This window comes from Muntiacus reevesi, chromosome 9, assembly GCF_963930625.1.
Source record: "Muntiacus reevesi chromosome 9, mMunRee1.1, whole genome shotgun sequence".
Classification (NCBI taxonomy): Eukaryota; Metazoa; Chordata; class Mammalia; order Artiodactyla; family Cervidae; genus Muntiacus; species Muntiacus reevesi.
In genome coordinates this window covers 51,914,063-51,920,089 of record NC_089257.1, presented here as the reverse complement: position 1 = coordinate 51,920,089, position 6,027 = coordinate 51,914,063, and positions in this window count along the sequence as shown.

Sequence of the window (6,027 nt, the reverse complement as noted above, 5' to 3'; positions counted from 1 at the left end):
TACACCACATTAACAAATTGAAAGATAACAGCCATATGATTATCTCAATAGATGCAGAGAAAGCCTTTGACAAAATTCAACACCCATTTATGATTAAAACTCTCCAGAAAGCAGGAATAGAAGGAACATACCTCAACATAATAAAAGCTACATATGACAAACCCACAGCAAGCATCACCCTCAATGGTGAAAAATTGAAAGCATTTCCCCTGAAATCAGGAAAAAGACAAGGATGCCCACTCTCACCACTACTATTCAACATAGTTTTGGAAGTTTTGGTCACAGCAATCAGATCAGAAAAAGACGTAAAAGGAATCCAGATAGGAAAAGAAGTGAAACTCTCACTGTTTGCAGATGACACGATCCTCTACATAGAAAACCTTAAAGACTCTACCAGAAAATTACTAGAGCTAATCAATGAATATAGTAAAGTTGCAGGATATAAAATTAACACACAGAAATCCCTTGCATTCCTATTCCTATACACTAACAATGAAAAAACAGAAAGAGAAATTAAAGAAACAATACCATTCACCATTGCAACAAAAAGAATAAAATACTTAGGAGTATATCTACCTAAAGAAACAAAAGACCTATACATAGAAAACTATAAAACACTGATGAAAGAAATCAAAGAGGACACAAACAGATGGAGAAACATACCATGTTCATGGACTGGAAGAATAAATATTTTCAAAATGGCTATACTACCCAAAGCAATCTATAGATTCAATGCAATCCCTATCAAGCTACCAACAGTATTTTTCACAGAACTAGAACAAATAATTTCACAATTTGTATGGAAGTAGAAAAAACCTCGAATAGCCAAAGTAATCTTGAGAAAGAAGAATGGAACTGGAGGAATCAACCTGCCTGACTTCAGACTCTACTACAAAGCCACAGTCATCAAGACAGTATGGTACTGGCACAAAGACAGAAATATAGATCAATGGAACAGAATAGAAAGCCCAGAGATAAATCCACGAACCTATGGACACCTTATCTTTGACAAAGGAGGCAAGGATATACAATGGAAAAAAGACAACATCTTTAACAAGTGGTGCTGTGAAAACTGGTCAACCACTTGTAAAAGAATGAAACTAGAACACTTTCTAACACCATACACAAAAATAAACTCAAAATGGATTAAAGATCTAAATGTAAGAACAGAAACTATAAAACTCCTAGAGGAGAACATAGGCAAAACACTCTCTGACATGAATCACAGCAGGATCCTCTATGACCCACCTCCCAGAATATTGGAAATAAAAGCAAAACTAAACAAATGGGACCTAATGAAACTTAAAAGCTTTTGCACAACAAAGGAAACTATAAGTAAGGTGAAAAGACAGCCCTCAGATTGGGAGAAAATAATAGCAAAGGAAGCAACATACAAAGGATTAATCTCAAAAATATACAAGCAACACCTGAAGCTCAATTCCAGAAAAATAAATGACCCAATCAAAAAATGGGCCAAAGAACTAAACAGACATTTCTCCAAAGAAGACATACAGATGGCTAACAAACACATGAAAAGATGCTCAACATCACTCATTATCAGAGAAATGCAAATCAAAACCACAATGAGGTACCATTACATGCCAGTCAGGATGGCTGCTATCCAAAAGTCTACAAGCAATAAATACTGGAGAGGGTGTGGAGAAAAGGGAACCCTCTTACACTGTTGGTGGGAATGCAAACTAGTACAGCCACTATGGAAAACAGTGTGGAGATTTCTTAAAAAACTGGAAATAGAACTGTCATATGACCCAGCAATCCCACTTCTGGGCATACACACTGAGGAAACCAGATCTGAAAGAGACACATGCACCCCAATGTTCATCGTAGCACTGTTTATAATAGCCAGGACATGGAAGCAACCTAGATGTCCATCAGCAGATGAATGGATAAGGAAGCTGTGGTACATATACACCATGGAATATTACTCAGCCATTAAAAAGAATTCATTTGAATCAGTTCTAATGAGATGGATGAAACTGGAGCCCATTATACAGAGTGGAGTAAGCCAGAAAGATAAAGATCATTACAGCATACTAACACATATATATGGAATTTAGAAAGATGGTAATGATAACCCTATATGCAAAACAGAAAAAGGGACACAGATGTACAGAACAGAATTTTGGACTCTGTGGGAGAAGGCGAGGGTGGGATGTTTCAAGAGAACAGCGTCAAAACATGTATATTATCTATAGTGAAACAGATCACCAGCCCAGCTTGGATGCATGAGACAAGTGCTCAGGCCTGGTGCACTGGGAAGACCCAGAGGAATCGGGTGGAGAGGGAGGTGGGAGGGGGTATTGGGATGGGGAATATATGTAACTCCATGGCTGAATCATGTCAATATATGACAAAACCCACTTCAATATTGTAAAGTGATTAGCCTCCAACTAATAAAAATAAATGGGGGGAAAAAAAAAAGAAAGTGAAAGAGGAGAATGAAAAAGTTGGCCTAAAGCTCAACATTCAGAAAACTAAGATCATGGCATCTGGTCCCATCTGTTCATGGGAAATAGATGGGGAGACAGTGGAAGCAGTATCAGATTTTATTTTTTTGGACTCCAAAATCACTGCAGATGGTGACTGCAGCCATGAAATTAAAAGATGCTTACTCCTTGGAAGGAAAGTTATGACCAACCTACATAGCATATTAAAAAGCAGAGACATTACTTTGCCAACAAGGGTCCGTCTACTCAAGGCTATGGTTTTTGCAGTGGTCATGTATGGATGTGAGAGTCAGACTGTGAAGAAAGCTGAGCGCTGAAGGATTGATGCTTTTGAACTGTGGTGTTGGAGAAGACTCTTGAGAGTCCCTTGGACTGCAAGGAGATCCAACCAGTTCATCCTGAAGGAGATCAGTCCTGGGTGTTCATCGGAAGGACTGATGCTGAAGCTGAAACTCCAATACTTTGGCCACCTCATGCAAAAAGTTGACTCATTGGAAAAGACCCTGATGCTGGGAGGGATTGGGGGCAGGAGGAGAAGGGGATGACAGAGGATGAGATGGCTGGATGACATCACTAACTCGATGGGCATGAGTTTGAGTAGACTCTGGGAGTTTGTGATGGACAGGGAGGCCTGGCGTGCTGCAGTTCATGGGGTCACAAAGAGTCGGACACGACTGAGCGACTGAACTGAACTGAACTCTGTACATTCAGCTCCATAATCAATAAAGTAAAGTCAGGTACTTTCAACTAACTGGACACCTCACTTACCTTATCATCAATAATTTCAGTCTGGATTACGCCCAACAACATGAGCACATTTGTTTACCGGGATACATGTTCGAGGAAATTTATAGCAGCAACATTCAAACACCTATTAATTGTTGAATTGATAAATTGGACTAGTCAGACAATGGAATGTTATACAACAATGAGAATGAGCAGTTTGCAACTATAAGCAGCAATAGGAATGTCCTTCACAATATAATGTTGAGTGAAAAAATCCAAACATAAAGGAGCATATGCTGTATCATTCTATTCATATGAAGTTCAAAAATAGCAAAACTAGTCTCTGGTGTTAGAGTCAGGTTAATGATTAGGCTTGGGGGCAAAATAGTGTCTATAACAGGGCAGGGGGGGAAGATATTAACATGAGAGAGGCTACCGGAACTGGTGATGCTCTGTTTCTTGATCTGGATACTGGTTACATGGGTGTATTTACTTTGAAAATTCATAGAGCATTTACTTAATAATTTGAGCAATTTTCTTTATGTGCATTTTACTTTAATAACAATTTACACACATCAAAAAAATGGGTGATTTTTAAAATGAAGCCATGGGATTGCATGCTCTGGAAGCTCCCCTTTATCTCTATGGTCTCCTTCTCCAACTCCCATGTTTGATTTAGCTGTTAGTTGAGTTGTTCTGATCATCTAACCCTTGGGAAAGATGAAACTGATGACTAATGGCCCGTGTTACTCAAAAATCCATTCCAAGTAGGCCAGTTTAGCCCCTAGACCTTCCCACAGAGAACCATTTTTCTAGCTAAGCACATGCAGCTCTCAGCCACCCAGCATTGTTCCTATCCTGGCCCCCTCATCTTTCCTCAACTGTTCCAACAGGTAGGGCTTTGTGATTTACAAGGCAAGACCATGTCATGGTGAAGATCTGGGGCTCAAATCACCATTCATCAGCCAAATACCTTTATAATTTAATCTTTCTGTGCCTATTTTCTCATCAAAATGAGTACTTTCCTCAAGAGGTTGCTGGGATAACCAACAGAGTTAGTGTAAATAAATTACTCAGCTCAGTGTCTAGCAGATAACAAACCTTAGTTCAATAACTATTCATTATTAGTATCTCATTTGAGACTCATAAGTGATATTATTATTATCTCCATTATACAGATGAATAACTTGAAATTTGGAGTTTAAACAACTTGCTTCAGATCACATAGCAAATAACCGAGAGAATGATAGCCCTTAGAATCTGTTCTGTCAAAGAGATATAGAATCTAGTTTTCAGCTAGAATTATAGTCCTTCAGAATAAAGGCTATATTTCCCAGCAAGGTGCAGTCAGATGACTAAATGTTGATCAATGAGATGTAAGCAAAATTGTTATGTGACAGCTTCTAAGAATCCTCCTAACAAATATGTGGGAGTTGGATGTTCAGCTTCTCAGACAACCAGACAACTATGTGATACAGGCCAAGCCTCCCACTGAGAACAACTGGAAAAGCTGGACAAAATTTAAAATAAGTCTACTTGAGAGCACCGGAAAGCTAAAAGAATTTACAAGGGCAAGATCTAGGAGAAGGACGAACCCCAGAGAGGTAAGCCTGTCACCTGGGACTACTTTCCCCTGAGAGGCACCTGCCAATTTCAGAGGTAGCAGCTGAGAAGCCAAGAGGTTGAGCACGGCAGTTACCAACCTAACCTACCTACCAAGCTAACAAGGATAGGTAGACAATGACTCAGATAGTAAAGTATCCACCTGCAATACAGGAAACCTGGGTTCAGCCCCTGGGTCAGGAAAAGCCCCTGGAGAAGGGAATGGCTACCCACTCCAGTATTCTTGCCTGGAGAATCTCATGGACAGAGGAGGCTGGCAAGTGACAGTCCATGGGCTTGCAAAGAGCCAGACACCACCGAGTGACTAATACTTTCACTTTTTTTCAGACAAAATTCAGGCGGCACCTGGGACTTCCCTGATGGTCCAGTGGTTAAGAACCTGCCTGCCAATACAGGGGGACATGGGTTCGATCCCTGGTCCTGAAACACCCCACATGCCACAGGGCAACTAAGCCTGAGAGCCACAACGGCAGAAGCCCGAGTGCCCTAGAGCCTGTGCTCCACAAGAGAAGCCACCGAAATAAGTCCATGCACCCCAACTAGAGAGTAGACCTCGCTCACCGCCAGTAGGAAGAAAGTGCACTCACAGCAACAAGGATCCAGCACAGCCAAAAAAAACCAGCACCAAACTGGGGCCCCCAGTGAGCCCCCCTTGCTTGATTTGGGACTCCAAAATACTCCACTTTAGTAGACAAATTCCAAATAGGGGAACTTTCAGTTAAAAAAAAAAAAAAAAAAAAAAACACAACTGAGAAAAATTATTAATAAATAGCAGATCCAAACAGAAGGAAATTGTAAAGTGTATGGCAGGAAGAAAGTTTTTCTAGATGGAAGAAGAACAAATAAAAGGGTAAATATACAGATATATCTAAAAGAATACTGACTAAAATGACAATAATAATGTCTTACAGAGTTTACAAATATATAAGTCAAATTAAAATGCACAAAAGCAAAAGCATTTAAATTGGGAAGTGACTAAATGAAGTTAAGTTCTAAGATCCAGGCATTGTCCGGGAAGAAGTAAAAGTAACGATTTATCCTGGACTTTGATAAATCAAGGAATCATGTTGTAACCTCTAGGGTAACCATTAAAGGGATAGTAAAAGAGTAACTACTAAGATAACGGAGAGAAAATTGGAGTCTGTGTGTTCCATTCAGACAGATTTCATAAATTGTGTTTGTATCTGTCATCTGTCTTTTGCATTCTGTT